General features: G+C 43.6%; 1 long non-coding RNA gene across 1 annotated transcript in view; it reads right to left on the bottom strand.

Moving 5' to 3' along the window:
* Positions 1-2,113: 2,113 nt before the first annotated feature.
* Positions 2,114-20,934, bottom strand: part of LOC131811284 (uncharacterized) — a 59,455-nt gene continuing 40,634 nt past the window's right edge. The window contains exons 4-5 of the long non-coding RNA XR_009345867.1: positions 12,753-12,796; positions 2,114-2,484 (exon numbers count right to left, since the gene is read on the bottom strand). This is a non-coding gene — a long non-coding RNA (uncharacterized LOC131811284). The remainder of the gene's footprint in view (positions 2,485-12,752; positions 12,797-20,934) is intronic.

Genomic DNA, 20,934 nt, shown 5'->3' with positions numbered 1-20,934 from the left:
CTTGGCAAAAGAAATCTCTCACAGGTTACAGCCAAATTATAAGCAGTATTCTTATTATCTGGGGGAGAGGACCCAAAATTTCTGGGATTATGAAGTTTATGTGTTGGAAAATATTTGGTCAACTGTGACCTTCGCGGCTACTCTACTCTGTATCACTTCAGAAAGTATCCAGCAAAGAGAAATTCAATCCTCTGACATTTTCTTGCACCCAAGAGATACCCTCATTTCCTATGAAAGCTATTACCTCCATTTTAGGGAATAGTGGAATATGGAAGAGAAAGGTACAGACACCTGGAATAAATCTTGGCACAATGGGACCTTGTCAGAAGTTGGCTTTTCTTTAAATCTTAGTTTGTTCATTGGCAATAATATCACCTGACTCACAAGTTATTGTCAGAATTAAGTGGGATAATAGACAGGAAGAGTTTACTCAGCAGGGACCCTGAAACATTTAAGTGTTATTGAACACTGGAGTAGTAGTATCCATTCTAATGTTCCGAAATAAGTTATTTAGCTCAAGACATTGAGTATCATGATGTCACAGTCACACACACACACACACACACACACACACACACACACATCCTTCTCAGTGCTACTATTGCCATCTGCCATCAGTTTCTCTTCTCCATGGTAAATTCTTAAATATTATTGTCCTCTGGCCTGGTGCTGTGAGCTCTCTTTTAAGCTTCCAGACAAGGCTATAATAGTTTGTAGTTTCTAAAAAGATTCTAACTTCAGGTGACAAGGTCTGTATCAGAACATGCTGACACCACATTGATATCCCTTTGGGGAAATGTCTCCGGTGATACCCAGACACCACTGTTGAGAAAGAGCCTGGCAAGAGCAAACGGAAGGAGATTCCTGCTCCACAGAGAATCCAGGCAACAGATGGTAATAGAGAAACAAGAGGAAGGATCTAATCTGATGAGCATCGAGCCTGCATTTTTAAATTCAGGTCAACAACTCAACATCTATTTATGTCATGTTGGACTGCACCCTTTAACGCAGCATATGGTTACAAGAAAGTGTTCTTTTCTCTCCCTGACTTCCTCTTGTAGGCTTACACTCCCCTTTATGCAGACCAGCTCTAGAGTCATAATTGGGTCCACCCAGAGTCAAAACAATGAGGCCTTTTGTCTGAAAAAAAAAAAAAAAAAAAAAAAAAACTATCCCTACTTATTGTGTAAAAATTGGATGGGCCCCCAATTTTTTTTTAATTGAATTTTGGACTTTGTGATTAGTTTGTTCATACTTCTGCATCTTTCTTAAAGGGTTTGGAGGGCCATTTATTATTATTTAAAACAATAGTAACAACATGAAATTTTCAAAATAAAAATGAAGGAAATAAGAAATGCTAACAAAACCAAAGTCTGTGTTGGAATTAGCCCACTGGAAAGTCCTACGGAGTTGCCTAAGGTATCTCAAAACTTGGTTTGCTCTGCGTATGGACAAGGCAAAGCTTCTGCCAAACAGCAGAGATGGACGCCTATAGACAGTCTGCAGGTTTCGATTATATTCATGTAAAAAATGACCAGTGCTGATTGGTGAATGTGTTGTTCTGGGGAAGCAACCCTGTCTAGAGACCTCTAAATATCCTTTAATAATACCCACGCCCCAGACGGAATGAAAGGGCCAGAGGGTGGCGTGGCCCCTGCCAAGTAGCAGGAGAATCTGGTCAAGCTTACAAGAAAGGGTAAGACCCAGCAGTCAGCAAGTGACCTCACCCAGCGGGGCTCCGGCCTTTCAACTTTTTCATTAAAGAAACCATTTTTCACCCTGACATCCAGGAGGCCTCCTTTCGCGGTGGGCGAGGCCTGTGGGCGGGACCGAGGCGGGTGGGAGGAGCGGACGCTCCCACCTGGGCGGCCCTTGGGTCCCGCCGGGCGGGGCAGGTGTGCTGGCCGTGTCCCCGTGCGCTTGCGCGGAGCCTGGGCCTTTTGGAATTGGCCAGGGGGAGCGGCTGTCTTCGGGAGCGTGGGGGGCGCGAGGATGGCAGGTGCACCCCAGACAGCGCTTCACCCTGCAGTAAATTCCATAATTACAGGTCACCGAGTGGGCGCCCCTTTGAAGTGAGGGACTTTCTTGTTCCTGCGGCCGGCGGATACAATTTGGCCAAGATATCAAATGCGGATAGTAAAAATTTAATTAACAAATCAAAGCCTTTATCTGGAGTTTTCAGAACTGTGGCCAAGTTTTCTTCGATCTCAAGAGCTCCAGTCAAAGCCAGAGAAGAAAGCCCCGCCTTTGTAGTGCAGAAAACTTACTTTTCCTGATGATTGCTCTCACAGATAAGGCTTCTCTTCCTTGGGAGAGTCTTCAAGGCCTCTGTGCAAAGGGGCTGCATTTTTGAGAGCTCTTTGACACTTTGCTCTGGTTAACCCTTTATCTTCAGAGCCCAGGATGATTCTTCCAGCAAACCAGGCTGTGAGAGATGCTGAGTCTCCCGTGTGAGGTTATGTGGACAGACAACACGTCTGGGACCTAAACGCATAATCAACACAGACCCAGACCTTCTTATTAGGATCCTATTATGGACTCAGTCTTAGAAGTAAAGATAAAGTAATATTCATTACTTACAAACAACAATGTACTTTCACATCAGCCTTGCAACACATTCACAAGGAGAGAGTCAACCAGGCCATCTAACTCCAACGGCTGATGAAGAAACTGAGACTCAGAGAAGTGCCTCCCAGCCCAGGCAGAACTCTTACGAATAAAGCAAGAGTAAATGATGCAAGGCAATGTGTAATTAACCTGTAATTAAAACATCAGAATCTAAATTTGGGTATATGTACTATATACATACCTATCTGTTTAAAGCAAAATTATCAAGGTGTTATCTCTGAATATGACTAAAGGTGATTTGGGTTTCCATTTTTTGTATGCTTTGCTCTAGCTTTCAGGTTTTCTAAATTAACATGGGTTAAATTTATAATAACAAATTACCACAACAGTTAATTGAGCTCTTGAATATAGAGACCAAATGGCCCCAGTGGCTGATTCCTGATGCTGAGAGCACATGGTTTTGGATTAATTGAACTAGATAGGATTGAACTGGATGGAATGGAGAAAGAGTGGCGTTCACTCAAGATGACACTCATAGGCTATGAAGTGGGTCTGGGAGAGTACTACAGAGGAGAAGCAGGGACCTATCTCTAGGAAACAGCTATAAAGACACAAAAGTGAGACCAGACTTGACCAGAGGATTTAGGAAGTTCCCCCTTGTATCACTCCTTTTTCCAGTAACCAGAGAACAAACATAACCTGGAGGATTCTAACTATACTTAACCCTTGAACCATGCAGGAGTCAGGGGCACAAACCTGCTTGCCAAAAATCTGCATCTAACTTTTGACGCTCCAAAAACTAAACTATTAATAGCCCACTGTTGACCAGAAGCCGATTAACAGATATTTTATGAACATAAACAGCTGATTAACAGATATTTTATGTCTTATATGTATTATAGACTGTATTCCTACAGTAAAGTAAAAAGCTAGAAAAAAGAAAATGTTATAAGGAAAAGAAATACATTTATAGCACTTTATTGAAATGTTTATTGAAAATAATCCATGTATTAGTGGACCAGTGCAATCCACACCCATGTTGTTCAAGGTTAACTTTATTCTCCTATTCTCCTCTAGTCCATCATCTGTTAGTCCAGTGATTTGGAGAGGAGTGGAAGTGGTAAGGATGCATGAAGAGGGAGAGAGGAGGAGGTCCCTGAGACCGGAAGTGTAGGAGCAGAGCAAATCTACTCATCTGATTTGATGGCAAACATATCTCACTAGCTATGTCTAAATGAGGCTAAAACTGGAATGGGTTTCCACCATTATATAGCACTAATCTATCTGGGTGTGGGCAGCGGGGATACATAGATTATGAAGGGCGGGGGCAGGGGTGAGATGAGTCAAGGTTAAAATGGCCAATTCAGAAGCAGCAAAACTTAGTGCCCTTTATTATTGTAGGGAAGCAGACAGAACTCCTCACCACTGTGTTCCAAGTCTGGGAACGTATCAGCATTGCCAACCATCTTGGGCCACTTGTCCCTTGAAGGGAAGTGCCTGACTAGACTGAGACCCTCCATGCCCAAGGCTGCCAGAGGGAAAGTTTACAATTGCCTCCCAGCTCTGTGCTGCAACCCCAAGCCTTTGCCCACCATCATCCCTGCAGGAGATTTCCACCCTAACCACTATAATGTTCTATTTCTGAGCATACATATGATCTAAGATGCATTTAACAATGAAAGCTATTTATAACCATCCGGATTTCTCTTTTAAATGGCCATCTTGTTGAAAAGACAAAAGAACATGCCTGGGATGTTCTCAAGATGAGTACAAGTCATCAGAAAAATTGCAAGAAGGTGCCATGATGTTTAAAGCATCACATGGTTTTAAAAACATATGTCCTCACCCCATAGTAAAAAGAGAAGGAATTTTTTAAGGGCTTCAAAAAACAATAGCATCATAAGTCTTAATTTATTTTTACAATTCACTGGGTCTGCAATGTATTAAACATGAGAGGCTCCTCTTGGCCGGCCTGTTTTTCATAAGTGTGCCTTGGTAATTCATTTGCACTTGCTTAATGACTATGAGGGCTGCAGAGAAAGGCCAGGTCGATGGAGGTCTTCTTGAATGGCACTCAGCTAAACACATGCTCACTTAGGCACTGGAGCCTAAGGGTCTGGTGAAAGGGAAGCTGGCATTTAGACTACAAACTCTGAAGGGAGTGGTCCAAAATGTCACGTGTCCCTATTAATTTGTTAATGCAATTAATTCATCAATACTTATTAACTAGAATTACTACTTAGGGGGTACGTACTGTACTACTTAGTGGGTACAGCACTGCAAGCTACTGTTTTAGCCTCACAGCATCTCTCTGAGAAGTAGGGAGGGGCTGTTATGCTCACTTGTGTTAAAGGCACAGTACTGAATGCAGATAGGATTTGACTCCAGGTCTACAAAAGAACCTATCGCATGCTACTACCATCCCACAGGGAAATCTCTTGGTCTGCTATGAGCTTATGGTCTGTTTATGTAGTAAGCTCCACATATGAATTCTCAGCTCCTTGCGATGGGATGGAAAAAGAGCACTGCAGCACTCAAGAGGAGTATGACACCGTCCACTTGAATTCCCAAGAGAGTTTCCAAAGAGAGAGCGCTTGAGCTGACTTTCCAGTGATGATACCTGGAGAGAAGTCTAGAAGGCAGCCCAGGCTAAGTGTTCCTGCAAGTTCCGAGTAGGTTAGAAGATGAGAGGAGCTAGTCTTAAAACACCTCTACGTGTTCTTGGCAAAACTTAAGAGGAAAAGAGTTATTTGCATGGTGGTAATTGTATCTGAGTTTAGGTCTATGGCAATAAGCCCCATCATGAAGCCCACAATACCACACCAACGACAACAGCTCCACTGACTGAGTGTTTACCCTGTGCCAGACACTGTTGTAAGTCTTTTGCAGCAGTTATCTCATCAGACCTTCCAGGAATACTGAATTCTGATCAGATCCCCATTTAACAGATGAGGAAACTGAGACCGAGGGAGGTAGGTAAGTTGCCTGTGTTCATTCCGCCACACATGGCAGAACTGGAGCAGAACTGGGTCTCTCTGATACCAGAATGTATATCTTAGCATCCGGCCATCCTGCCTCCCCAGCGCAGGAATGATGGATGGAGGACACAGGTCAGGATTCCAATGGACTCTGGAAGGAATCTCTTGGGAGATGTTCTGTGGAAGCAAAAGCAGATTGCACTGGGGATCAGAGGTGACTGTCAGAGGGTTGAGAAAGAATAAAATGAAACAGGATATGACTCAGGGGTTAAGAGTCATCATTTCCCTTTTCTTCTCCAAGAGAAGTCGATCTGGCAAGTAATGCAAGACAGAGGACATGGCTAACAGTACACGTGTGTGGCCCTGGAGGATGACAGGTGATGCACACAGCAAGAATCTGAATATTTGTCCTCCAAGGAGGCCCAGACCTTCAACCTGAGAGACATGAGCACTCACAGAATGGGGCCTGGTGGCCTGGGGAGTTGGGGATTCCAAGTGAAAATACAGATTTGATGTTTGTTAACTGTCATTTGTCCTCTGAGAGGTATATATCTAGTACGGGGGCCTGGCTGATAGTTAGGTGTTCCCAAGGTCAACACACTCATACCCAGAGACCTCCTCCCCTCCGGTTCCTTCTCCTGCTTCCTCCAGATCTAGTCCCCCTTCCCTCCTTGAAAGTCTGCCCCTCCTACCTCCAACCCTACAGACACAGCATCAGAAGGAGCTTGCCATTGAGAGTCAGGGGGTCCCAGCAAGGTGACCTTGGGAAAACTGCATATAAGAAACGTGCTTCAAGGATGCTATGAGCTACCAGAGTAATAAGAATTTGCGCATCCAAGGAAGAGAGAAGATACCAGAGAGGAGCCTGAGTTTGGGAGCCCTTTTTCTCATGGGATAGATGCCAATTGCAAAAGCAAAGGCAAGGCTGAAAAGCTGAGCAGAACGTTTTGCAAACTTACAGTGCAAAACCTAGAGTTCCCACTCAGCAAAGAGAACAGGCCCTGGGAAGCATCTCAGGTTCTCCATCTGAATCCTACAAAGTGACCCCCAAGGAACAAGAGGGACCCAGAAATGGACCAGCCTCACAAGGACTGCCAGCAAGCTGGGCCCCTGAATCACCTGTCTTTGAATGGATCAAGGTGTTCAGTGGCCTCTACCAAAGCAAAAGTAAATCCTTCAGGCAGTAAGAAAGAGTTCCAGGTGGGAACCCAGAGATGCAGGAAGACACAAGGAGCAATGTGCATGGAGATCCCCAGAAATTAATTCTAACTATATAATACAATAATCCTTCCCTGAAGGCTTAAATATATGTAAAATTAAAGCACACACAACACTAGCATAAGAGGAGAGAGATGAGTAAATAGATGTGGCATGAATGTCTGATACTCAACTTGTTAATTGTGATATAAGTACCTGGCATCAGGCTTTTGACAGCCTGGGCCTCCACTGCAAAACCACTTGTGTGGAGTAAACATAGAGCCTGTTGCGTGACCCAGCTGCTAGCAAGCCAACTGGGTATGGAACCAGGATGCCCCCACCTGTGAAGTTCTCTCCGAAAACTCTGGGTACCTAGATAACCAGCCACTTGAATGACCCTGCTTTTCCCTTTCCACAGCCTAACTCCCACTCTTATTTTTTACATTTGCTGATCAAGAGTGAACCTGCAAAACTCTGAGAACCCCAACCTCAATCTCAATAAAGGCAGAGCTCTGAGTCTCCGCTCTCTCTCTTTCTCTTTTTTCTCTCTTTTTTCTTTTTCCCCCTGTGACTTCACTGTGACCCATGGACCCAGGGCATGTCACGCATCTTCCAGGTCTTCTGAGTAATAAAGTTTCAAAGTTTTCTGATGGTTGTTGCTGGAGTGTATCTTGGAATCATAATAAGAATGAGGAGCCAGTCTAGCCACAACACTGGCTTCTGCTGGGGAAATGTGTGTGAGGGCTCCCACAAGACTTACCGGCCCAGGTGAGCACCTATGGCATTCCTAACCAGGAACATCACCATCAATAGACTGAGACTCACGTGACAATGGAGTTAAAGTGTCCTAAGTACCCTTCTTTCAGAAAGTGGTAAAAGCATTTATAGTAGACTTTAGTGAGTCAAGGAAAAATATTATCATATCTATGATAACCACTAAAAGAACACTAAAACCATATGTAACTAACAAACCAGGAGGAGAGAAGGATGAATTTTTTAAAAATATATGAACCTAAGGGTGCCTGGGTGGCTCAGTGGGTTAAAGCAGGGAGCCTGCTTCCTCCTCTTTCTCTCTGCCTGCCTCTCTGCCTACTCGTGATCTTTGTCTGTCAAATAAATAAATAAAATCTTTAATATATATATATATATATATATATATATATATATATATATATATATACCTAAAGAAAAGCAACAAAAGAAAAAAAGGAACATAAACAGAAAGATAAGTAGAAAATAAATAGAGGGCAGTTTGCAACCCAATTATATCAGTAATTACACTAAATATAAACGTACAATTCAATTAAAAGACAAAAACTGGATTGGGGCACCTGGGTGGGCTCAGTCAGTTAAGCATCTACCTTCTGCTCAGGTCTTAATCTCAGGGTCCTGGGATTGAGCCCCACCTCTGAATTTCTGCTTCACAAGGAGCCTGTTTCTCCCTCTCCCTCTACCTGCCACTCCCCTCACTTATGCTCATTCTCTCTCCCCCACTCTCTGTCAAATAAATAAATAAAACTTTTGAAAGAAAAAAAAGACAAACTTTTGAAAGAAAAAAAAAAAAGACAAAGATTACAGGCTGGAATGGGGGAAATAAACTGATGCTTACAAGAGCCATGATTTAAGTCTAAAAGTAAAGAAAGATTGGAAGAATGGGAAAGATACAGCATGCAAACAATAAGTAAGGGAAAGCTGATGTATCTGTCCTAATGCTATCCACTTTAAGGCAAGAAACATTCCCAGAGACAAAGAAGAATTTCATAGTAATTTGCCTAAAAGAAAATAATCATCGTACCCATGCTTTAGGAAAGAAGAAGTCAAGGTATAGAGTGGAAGAAGATATTTTTCATACATCTTTCTGACAAAGGACTCTCAAAGTTGGAATAAGAAAGAACTTCTACAAGTAAATGAAAAAAGGAAGACAGTATGATTTTTTTTTAATGGGCAAAATCTTAAACAGACCCTCTATCAGAAATATCCAGATGATCAATAGACCTATCAAAGGTACTGAATTTTATTCGTTATCAGGAAGGCTCTAAGTACATACCCCATTTAAAGGCTAAAAGTAAAATAAACAGACAATGCCAAGTGTTGACAAAGATTGGAGCAAACAGAATTCCCATAGCCTGCTGAGTGAGCACATGTGTTGGCACAAAACCTTAAAAGCTGTGTGGTAATAGGCACCAAAGTTGAACATACATGTACCCTATGACCAAACTGAATCACAGAAGCATGATGGGAGAGAAACAGGATGGTGGTCACCTTGGAGTAAGGCCGTGGTGACTAAAAAGGGGTTTCTGGGAGTCTCTGTTCCTTAATCTGGGAATTTACAGGTAAGTTCAGTTGTAAAATGTCCTTGGGCTAGACACCTCTCCACCAGGCACTTTCCTGTGTCGAGGTCTTTCTTTAACCTAAATAAAAAGTTTCTTTTCAGTAAGTCTACCCTATCCTGTAAGAGGAAGCATCTCTGAGAATTTGTGTCTTTCTCAGAATTCGGGACCAAGGGGATACCTGGGATGGTCTGTTCTCCCAGGGCCATGGGTGTTCAGGAATTCCACATTCTCGGGCACTTCCCAGACCCACCTTCTCAGTCTGGGATCATGACTGTCACTAACACTCAGGCCAATGCAAGGTCCTAGGGTAGCAGATCAGACGCAGGTTAAGGAAAGTGCACAGTACCCAGTAGGTGGTGGCAAAAAGCCAGAGACTTAGAGAGAGCTCTGCCCTGTTTGTGTTACAAAATCACATTCTCTGGTCAATGAAGCATTAATTTGATTGAATTGCAACATCCGGCAAGTTAAAGGGGGAAAAAAAAAAAAAAACAATAATAATTGCACCTGCTGGCATGGCAAAGGATGGCCTTGGCCCCCCTACACCACTTTCTGGAATTCGTTTCCTAAATGAACAGTCGAACACCCGAGTTAATGACCTCAAATTACCAAGGTGTGAACTCTGCTGTGAATTTGTTTGGATCTTCAGCTGGCCAGATCTGGTGAGGAAGAGACAATGGGAGGGCAACCTGGTTCCTTGAAATCGAACTGGCTGTTATCCAAGGTAGAGACTTGGGGTCCAAGACCTTCTTTAGCTGACTGCTGACCCTGCCTCCAGGACTTGGTGTGGAAAGTGTCCTTGACACACAGTGAAAAGTGTTGCTCCTACTGGATAGGAAAGTAGAGCCCCCAGACCCTACAGAGGAACACAGGGAATTTGGGGTTTTCAGGGATGTGAATCCGGGCTTTTAGGGAGAAGGGCTAGTGGACCTAGATGGCTCTCTATAACACAGGGAGGGAAGCTGGGGTGGGAGAGTTGACAAGGAGGCAGCAAAAGGGAGAATGAAACAAGCCGATCAAACACAAGAGTCTATAGCCCTGTCTGCAAAAGCAGAAGCCCCAGGAGTTCTAAGAGCTGGGGGGGGGGGGGGGTGGTCTGCTGTCTAAGTAGGCTCCGTGCTATGCGAGAGTGTTGGCATTACCTGCAAATTGGTGATCAAAGCCCATTACACCCAATACCCTGTGCAGCAGTGCCTGGAAGAGGGAATTCCAGTTCCACAGGGGCAGGGGGAGCCCGCAGAAGATAAAGGAGCCAGTGGATAGTGGAGGCAAGAGGAAGAGAACCATGTCACCGCAGGACAGTGAGTGAGGGCAGGCGGGAAGGGCGGCTGTGCACCTGCCCTGGGAAGAGGTCCCTAAAGCACTCTCAGCCTGCCAGTCCACATTCCTGGGTCGTGGAGGGGACGAGGTGAAAAGACGCAGGACATGTGCCAGCCTAGGGGCTGAAACCTTGTCAAGAAAATGGAGTGACTGTGACCTTGCTTGCTCTTAAAGTAGCATCCTCTTGTTTCTCCCATTTTACTAAGTCCCAGCTGGCTAAAGATTCCTCTTCAGTGCATCCACCCCCAGGCTTTCCTCCTCTCATCTTTGTCCCCTCCTTGCTCCCCCGGCAGAATCTGGCTTTAAACAGGATATTCTGAACTTTGGACCCCAATCCCTTCCAACCATCGGCCTCAGGTGTCTACACTCCCGGGAGAGTTTTCACTCTGAGGCTTGGACATGGCACTAAACCAATACAGGACTTTGGAGCCTGAAGAGTTTTGTCATGCGGCACAATACCTACTTAAGACGAGTAACCAGCTACCCTCAAGAAAGATGTCTTCCCGTCACTCAAGCGTTCTCACACCTTGGGGAAATGTAATCTGCTTTATTCGAGCTCTGCTTTCTATTTCAGCATCTCTCATCGAAGCCCCAGGAACTTTTAAAATATCCTAAGGTGGAGGCAAACCCCCCTTCCCCGGGCCAACCTGGTTTTACACTTGTTGGGAGTGTGACATGGAAACAGGTCCTGTTCCCTAGATCAGTCCTTTATTAGGTTGAAACCGGCAGATGAAAAGGGTTGGCTAGGTTGCACTGCTGCCTGCCAGGAGATCTGTGGAAACTATTTTCTTCTTTGCTAAGAGGTAAAGTATTTATGTCTTTAATAAGCACAGTGACGGAGACATAAGTGTACTTATAAATAACTCCGCCAAAAATGTGCATATACACACTACTTCAAAAGAATGCAAGTCCTTCTGTGGACTCTGATTCCTGCCCAACCCGTGGCCCGCAGGAGGGACAAGAGCTGCCACCGTAAATGTCAGACCGACTCTGCTTCTTCCACAGCCACCAGGCCTGGAGAGGGGAGGTCCCTAATTCCGTTATTTGTCTTAGACACCCTTCAATGTCCCTGTGATAGCTATGACCACGTTTCAGACCACATCGAGACCGTGGCTCATGTAAGCATAACTTCTGCCGTGGGCACGCTGAGCTGTCAGTCTTGGGCGGTGGGGGGGTGGCACTCAGGGTGACCAGCAGCCTGGGCAGCATGTGGAAGGCCAGTAGGGGTAGACAGACATTCTGGCTATATGTGCCTATCCCCGCAGAGGCATCCTCCTGGAACTTTCTGGGCTCCCCAGAGCAATGAGAGCATTGTGCAAACACACACACACACACACCCCAAACATGACTGTCCAGCTGACAGGTCAGAATAAACCCGTCATCTGATCATAACCACTAACCCATTCGGCACAGGCAGCTCGCGTTACAGGGACTGTGAAACCCGAGTAAAACTTGAAGCACCCAGGACACTTTCACCAGCCAGTCTTGCTTCTTTACTGCCGAGTTCATAGCAACGTGAAAGAAAACGTGTGTTGGCACCAGAAACAGTTCTGTGACCCGAGTCCTCTGGGCTCAGCGGGTCACAGCCGGGATGACACGTAATGCTCACCGGACAGAGGGTGCTGAGGCCATTAAAGGTATTGAAAGAGATTTCACTGCCATGGAAAAGTAAATAAACACAGTTCAATAAAGAATACATAGATGTCTAGAATTCTTCAGGAGATGGCAAAGTCCCAAAGCACTTCAGGAAAGATTTTTGGCCTTCAGTGTCTGCTCTGTGTGCATGAACACATCATCTCTCCGGGAGAGGTTTGGGTAAATCTAATAAAGCCCTCTAGTTCCCTGATTTATAGGTGGACTGGCCTTTGAGTTGGCCCTCTTCCACACCCAGAAGTTAATCCTGTGATTTTTTCATACGCAATTGAGTGGAGTTGGGAGGGGGATTATATAAAATAAACCCCAAGCCAAACACACATATCCTTATCCTCACTGCAAGTACATGAACATAGAGTCCTCCATAAACAGATCTTTATTCCACGCATGAGTAGCAATCGTGTTTATGTTTAGACTTGGACCCAAGAAATTTTATGTGCAAGTTTTGGACTGAAAATGTTCAGTGGAAATTTTCAACATATTGAGCATTATTAAAATACTCTCAAATGTTAGATACATCCTAAAGCAAAAGTCGGTGGTTGAGGTAAGAGTTTCATCACCGAGCATTTTAAACATTATGAGATAGAATTATATACTGTTCCTACTGATCCTAGAGATATTTCTAGGATCTTCCCAATGTATCACTGAGGCTGCTGAGGAAAGGACTCTGTCTCTGCCTTTGTAAACAATGAGACCGGCCACAAACCTGTGACATGTAGGGCCTGAGGGGAGCAGGGCTGTGCTTTCGACCTGTGAGGAGAAAAACATACATAATGGTCAGGAATGGGATAGAACCATCAAAGGCACACAAAATGGTTATGAATATCAGAAAATGTAGGTTTCCATTCTATTGTTCTGCAAGAATGGAAAGCTGAGTTTTCCACCCGTATGGCAAACAAAAGCTCCAAGTCATAGCTATGTAATCACCTATAGATGAGCTCAATATTCATGTGGCTACATATGATGAAAGATGATAGGTAGATAGATACTAGATACATAGACAGACATAAAGGCAAGTTAAATACATATATACATGCCATTGGCCCTTGAACAACATGAGTTTGAACTACACAGATCCACTTAAACACTTTTTTTATCAGTATATATACTACAGTACTGTAAATGTATTTTCTCTTCCTTTGATTTCTTAACATTTTTTCTCTAACTTCTATTGTAAGAATATAATACATATAACATATAAAATATGTGTTAATCAATGGTTTCTGTTATTGGCAACGCTTCTCTGATCAACAGTGAGCTATTAGTAGTTAAGTTTTGGGGGAGTCAAAAGTTATACGAAGATTTTTGACTGAGTAGGTGCTCAACATCTCTAACCTCCACATGGTTCAGGGGTCAACTGTATGTACCAATTGTCCAACTTACCTTATTTCTATGTCAATGTTTGTTTGAATACTCATTGACTGTAAGCAATGGATATTTGACTTCTGTTTGCAGAGATAACTGAATCTAACATTTGTCGTTTGTAACTTTAGTAAAAACTTCATCTTTCTTTCCCTAACTGAGGTATATCATCAGAATTTTTCTTACACATCACTACACATTTGAATCCAAGAGAAATTTTCCTACACTGGGTAATGAGGAACTGGAAGGAACCAAAGACAAGGATGTTTTTGTGTGCACATTGGAAAAAAGATTTCCTAGCATAGAAGGCATTGATCTGTGAGGGATGAAAGACGGTAGTCTGATGTGTGTATATTTCAAAAGGGAAAGAGGAAAAATGGTGATCAAGACCTTGGTCAAAGAGTCTCACATCAACCACCAGGTGATTCATCTACATAGACCTTGGCTAAAAATAACAGCAATGATAATTGTACATAACATTGATTGAGCACTTACTATTTGCCAGCCACTCTGGGAGAACTTTCTCTATGTTAACTCATCTAGGAAAAAAACGTGGAAGATTTTGAAATGGGCAGAAGAGATTACTGGACACCTTTTCATTGGAATGCCAGACACTCCTCTGCTGATGTTTGCCTTTGACTAGACTGTTTTGCAACTCTGTAGAGATAAAGATTAGCTTGAAAACTGAAGGTAATATAACTTATTCCTGTCCATAGAAATGTGGAATGTATCCAATGGAATCCCATGGACTGCTGCCCTATGGCCATTGACCAGCTCTACCAGCTTTGTATCCATTTGTAAATTAATGTCTTCGATCTTTATCTGATTCTAGATGTGCGCTCCTTGGACCATCGTCAATGTCCAGTGAATTGCTTGTTAATCTAGGAATTAAGTACAATCTTTGACACAAGTTCATTCTGAAGTAAGAAGATTCTTTCTTTTAAGATTTGGCCTTTAGCCCTCATCTCCACTTTGGAATAATACTGTGAATAATGGGACCAGGGTTGATGGGGGACTTCCAGCAAGTAGAGACAAGAAGACAGTGAACCACCAACTGGTACATAGTTTCAAAGGAAGGAGCTTTACTAATCCCTTACAATGTGATCAGTAATCACATTACAATACATGACAGTTCCTCTCCCCAGTGTATATAAGTCTCCAGTGTACAGGAACTTGGTTAGAAGGCAATCCACTCCCAGGTTGGAAAACTATATTCTCTGGCAGATATTTCTGAGATTGAAACATTCTGAAATGTTAGCCAAGCTCCTATGAAAAATGTCTACTCCTTTCTCTACAAAGGAGTCTTTTAACTGTTTGAAGGCAAATAGATGATATCCCCAGTCTCTTCTCCTGCGTGAAATACATTAACCTGCTCCTTATCTGTGATGCTTTCAAGGCCTTCTTACCATCTTGTGCCTTCTTGTTGCACTTCATTTCAACTCCCTTCCTGCCCAGAAACATGGCACCTAGAGTTGGAAACAACATTCTGAGCCACAGTTCCCATGATCTGAGTCCTAGAAATGTGTAGGATGCTAAAAAGCCACATATTGGGGCATCTGGGTGGCTCAGTAGGTTAAGCCTCTGCCTTCGGCTCAGGTGATCTCTGGGTCCTGGGATCGAGTCCCACATCGGGCTCTCTGCTCGGCGAGGAGCCTGCTTTCCCCTCTCTCTCTGCCTGCATATCTGCCTACATGTGACCTCTCTCTCTCTCTCCCCCCCACCCTGTGTGTGTCGATAAATAAATAAAATCTTTAAAAATAAATAAATAAATAAAAAGCCCCATGTTTATAATACGGAGTGTGCCTATGATTTGCTAAAATTTCTTTATATCATGAAACAGGTATCAGTCCATTTTGCTTTCGATGTATATTCACTATGAAGAGTAGAAGTTTCTTGTTAACACACATACTTACTTATTTCTAGCCAGAGTCATCAAAATCTTTCATTTTATTTTTTTTAAGATTTTATTTATTTATTTGACAGAGAGAGATCACAAGTAGGCAGAGAGGCAGGCAGAGAGAGAGAGAGAAGGAAGCAGGCTCCCTGCTGAGTAGAGAGCCTGAAGTGGGACTTGATCCCAAGACCTTGAGATCATGACCTGAGCCAAAGGCAGAGGCTTAACCCACTGAGACACCCAGGCGCCCAAATCTTTCATTTTAAAGCAGTTCGTAATCCCTTTCATTCAATTTTTATCCAAAGAAAATCCTGCCATCCTCTGCTTATATTGAATTATATTTTATATTAATTTTATAGCAACAAATTAACTTTAATGATCAAAATCTACCCAAGTATCTACTTGATTTAATACCCTGTGGTCCGATTATTCGAATGTGATAAAGAATTCATTTTGACAGTAAGCTAACAACCCATCAATATTTATGGCTGCTCTTCCTGCTTGTTTAGGAATTCATGCTGACAAATTCCACATTTTTGACAGTTCCTCAGCTAGAAAGCTAGCCAGTGGTGGGAACCCAGTGTGGTGTTGACAAGGATCCACGGGTCCCTGAGATGTTCACAAAGCTGCAGAAGATTATCCCAAGGAAAGAAATACCCCTCAAACACCCCTGGGCCTGTAATTAAAGTGATCAACTACCCGCTCCTATAACTCTATATCTCCCAGCCCCTGGACAGGGCAGCCCGTGAAAGCCAAACCTGTAATCAGAATGTTGGGGGGGGGGGTGGATAACAAAGCAGAGAACAGGAAACTGTGGATATCTTCTCTACCAGATGTCCCTCTGCTCACTGAAGTTGCAAAAACACAGGAGCTCTAAATCTGACTTCTTTTCTTACAGAACTCAGCCCACCCTCCCTGCTGAGCTCATTCTGGGGCAAACAGACAGCCCTTCCCTGACGGTTACTAGCACAATGTTATCCTTGTTTTTCTGCCATTGTTAATTATGCACATGGCACACTCAAGCTCTATCATATGTTGCCAAAATAACTGTTGGATAAAAGAAAAATAGAGTCAGCCCACTAGTTCATTGATCTTCATGATATCTAAACACTAATTTTTTAAAAAAAACACATTGATATAAATAACATTTTGACATCCTAGATAGAATCTAAATTCTTCAATGTTCTTCAATATAAACATATTGCTTATCACAGGAGTCCTTCATGACATGGAAAAGCTCCTTTGATACTGTATAACCATCATAATCATGGGGAAACAGATATTGAAAGAGGGGGTAATAGGCCAAAGGTCACTAGCAGGGTCAAGGATGAAATCAGATTTAAGAGTGAAAGTTTCCACTTTGTTAGTCTTTATTCCCCAGTGAGACTCCAGAACATCCTGTTAGGTCTCGTTATGTCTACATTCAAAGTGAATTTCTATACATAGCGAGTAAGGAAATCATCTGAGTAACATCACAGAATCCAATTATCCAATTTGATTGTTTGGGGTATAGAAATGTGGATAACTTTATCAGTGTCAAGTAACACCCTTGATGTTTCTCTTTGGTTAAATCTGACTAACTCCTTAGATTTAAAATGAGTTCCTATTCCACCATTGATTTTGTTCCCTTGAGAGCCTGAGGTAAGAAACTCCCTGACCATCTGTTCTGCACACCTACTAAGCCTTCGATTTTCTGAGGGACCGGCATTTCTATTAATTTGTGTACCACTTCAGCTGATGTCTAGAAAACCCTTTTATTTTTCAAAGATTTTATTTATTTATTTGACAGACAGAGTTCACAAGTGGGCAGAGAAACAGGCAGAGAGAGGAGGAAGCAGGCTCCCTGTTGAGCAGAGAGCCCGATGGGGGGTTCGATCCCAGGACCCTGGGATCATGACCTGAGCTGAAGGCAGAGGCTTTAACCCACTGAGCCACCCAGGTGCTCCTGGAAAACCCTTTCATACATACAAGAGAGTCTTGGGTGGGCAATAATGATTTTATTTAAACAGAGGACCAAACTGGCACCACTGAACACAATGATATAGCAATAAGGTTAGAGCCGTCAGTTGGCTACTGGAACCTGCTAGAAAAAAACCATGGGAAACTGTGCCTGTGGCTTCCACAGAGCAGACGGATCTACAGCCCACAGACAGAGCTGAAGAAGATGGGAGGAACTCCCTGGTGAGGAAGCTGTCTTCAGGACAGGGCTGGTCCAGGAGCTCACAAGATCGAACCACCAGGCCATCCATCATCAACCCCAGCTGACAGAAAAAATAAACCATTTTTTGTTGCCTCAAAAGGCTTGCAAAAGAGCTCCTGGGCCCCACGGAGCCCAGAGCAAGCTGCTCAGAGTCCGTCGTGTCCAGGCCCCTCAGATCAAAGATCAGTTTGGGGCAAAAGGAAGTTTTGAATTTGACAGGATTTTCCTGGACACGTTCAAAACAGGAATAACGTGACAGGCCAGGAGTAACAAACTCAACCGCCTGAGCCTCTTAAATGCAACAAGGCTGGGTGCATAGGGGCAAATTCTTCAGGGTCTGAGGTGGTCCAGACTTAGAGAAAAGCCACGAGGCTGCAAACGGGCCCTCAGCGCGAGAATCCGTAAAGCTGTGGTGAGACTTAGAAGTAAAAGGAGAGAGGAGGGAAGAGAGATGAAAGTAAGCAAATGAATTCTTTGACATATGCCTTATGAGTTTTGACACTTTGATAGGAAGAATCTGTTACAGTGCTTAAAAGTTCCAAGCTCAGCCCGCAGGGTATGGGGGAAAGGAGCAGAAAGTTCAAAGCAAATAATTACCTGTTATTGATGTATTATATTTAAAGACCCTGGCTAAGGATTAAAGACGCTCTCAAGGCCGTTAACAGCCTGCAGTAAACAAGTCATGTTTCAGAGAGGAGGAGGAGAAAAGAATTTCAGAAGGATTTCCTCCATTAGTCCTTCTGGAACCCTCTGTAGGTAAGGCAGAGCATGTCTATGTGCCTTACACAGAAGGACCTATTTAAGACCAGAAAAAAAAAAAAAAAAAGTCATCAAATACTACTGGAGCTTTGTCTTGGTCCCTGAGGTTTTCTCCTCGGAGCTATCCTCTTTTTATCAAGGACTTTGTCTTCCTAACCATTATATTCCTGGCATCTCAGAGGGATACCCAGCCAGTCGGTAGGCGATAGATTTGGGTTGGGTGGATGGGTAGGTGGATGATTTCCTGGTGGAAACTAGTTTCTTTTTTTCTTTTTATTTTGAATGAAAAAAAAAAAAAGATTTTATCACTAAAATAGGTGGAGGTTCACCAGACCTAGCACCTCTCTAGGGCAGGCCTAGAGAAGGGATGGTCTCCTCCAAGTAGCCCCTCAGACATAATGGCGGGATGTCTTCCTCAAGGAGGCACTTGATGGTTCCGTTCCTGCTTCCCCTTCTGTGGTATCTGATCTCTCAGCTGAGGACTATTATTCTAATGAAAAACACTTCCAGGAAATCAGTCCAAGACAGATTTAATTTGATGTGGAAAAGAATTTCAAATGCACATTATGTCCGTCGGAAATTATGACCAGCTTTAGCTTTCAAGTACCCAGATCTGAAGATGCCACAGCGCTTTGAAGGACATGGGGAGGAGGACTTCCTTGTTTTTGTTTTTGTTTTGTTTTTTAGCAAAAAAAAAAAAGAATAAACAAAAGAAGAAACATTCTTCCCCCCCCCCCCCAGGGAAAAAGATAGTTCTGATCAACATAATCACAACCTTTCAGCGGGCAGAGCCTAGACACACACTGAAGCCACCAGGCCACGTGTGGCTGCTGGAGGCTGCTTGGAAGAGTGCGTCTGGTCCCCAGAGGCCACCTGTCTCAAACCACACTCTCCTGGGGCAATCCCCGGCTCAGGAACCTTCACGTCTGCAGCTCAAAGCTCTGAGCTGAGAATCAAGGCATCTCCAACCCCTCTTTCCTTGGCTTTCCAAGCCCAGCCCCCACAGGTGCCCTCAATAAACCATGCCCTGTGGCCTCCAGGTTCACCCAAAGATTGTCACCAGAGGACACTTCACTGAGCCCTAGTCAACCCTTCTTTCCACCCCTTCCACCCCAGAAAGGAACAATTTTAGAGCAAAAAGGGACCCCATCAATACTGTACCTAAGTTCCAGAATAATAAAATAAAAAGATTAGATGTACTTAGATGTCACTGCCTCTCCTCTCTTGAGCTTTTTAAGACCCAGCCTCAAGCTTCTCATTTGTTCTTGCTGGCTGGACTCAGAGGATACAAAGTTAAATAAAGCAAGGCTCCCGCCCTTGACATTCACATAGGTCTACAAATACTCTAAGAACCATCATGGTAAATGCCATTTCTCTATTTACATATTTTCTTGTCGTGGTGAAATGCATATAACAAATTTGCCTTTTTAACCATTTTTGAGTGTTCTATTCAGTGGCATTAATTATATTCACAGTATTGGGCAATCATCACCACTGTTTTCGAAACTTTTCATCATCCCAAGCAGAAACTCTGTACCCATTATGCAAGAGCTCCCTCCTCATTCTCCCCTCCGCCAGTCCCTGGCCACCTCGCCACATTTTCTATCTCTCTGAATTTGCGGATTCTATATATATTCCCTGTAAGTGGAGTCATACAATATTTTTCCTTTCATATCTGGCTTCTTTTCAGCGTAATGTTTTCAGGTTCATCCATGTTGGTGTGTATCAGATTTTCATTCTTTTTTAAGGCTGAAGAACTTCCTATTGGGTGTATATCCCCCATTCTGTTTATCCATTCATTCCATCTGTGGACACTTGGGTCACTTCCATGTTTTTAACTGTTATGAATAATGTTGCTAGGAACACGGGTGTGTAAATATCTGTTTGAGTCTCTCTTTCAGTTCTTTCAGGTATCTAACTAAGAGTGGGACCACTGAGGCACCTTTCCATTTCTAGTTGATGGATGAACAAATGAGTAAACATTTTCAGCAGAGACACCAATTGGTATAAAGGCACCAAGGCATAGCACCACCCTGGGAAACTCTGTGCCGCCAGAAGCCATTAGAAATGGCTCCACCAGGGGACCTGCAGATGAGGCCATGGGGACAGGAACTCTCCTGGAAATCCACCATTGCCATCTGCTAACTGTCCTTAATCCAAGTAAACTCACGGGAACAGCCAAAATAGGACTGGTTCCCGAACTTTCCTCTTTCTGGACATTGAGGGCAGAGGTCACTCAAAGAAGCCAAACACCCCATACACTGATGACAAAGTGGCCTTCCTTCACTCCATCCTTTTTCTGTCAATCCAGAAAGATCCCCAAGCTAAGAAGACTTGTTCTCCAGGAACCACCATTCTTACATATAAGAAAAGATCAACATTCAGCATTTTAGTCTGAACACCTCTGTTGTTCACCCCCCACCCCCATTCAGTAGAGACGAGTTACCAGAGGTGGGAGAGTCTTCTGCAGCATCTGTCCCATGGACATACCCTATGGTGGGTCAGCTGACTTTGGTGATGAGCTCCATTAGCCAGGGTGAAAATACATGAAGAGAGGAGATTTGGGGAAGACAATGGCTTCATTTTTCAGATAGAGACTGAGAAGTGGCTCCTGGGGTGGAGTAGGGGCAGAGGACAGATCTCCAGCCTGGAGAGACATATGTGGGAGTCACG

This window comes from Mustela lutreola, chromosome 11, assembly GCF_030435805.1.
Source record: "Mustela lutreola isolate mMusLut2 chromosome 11, mMusLut2.pri, whole genome shotgun sequence".
NCBI lineage: Eukaryota > Metazoa > Chordata > Mammalia > Carnivora > Mustelidae > Mustela > Mustela lutreola.
This window is presented reverse-complemented; position numbering and strand designations above follow the sequence as displayed.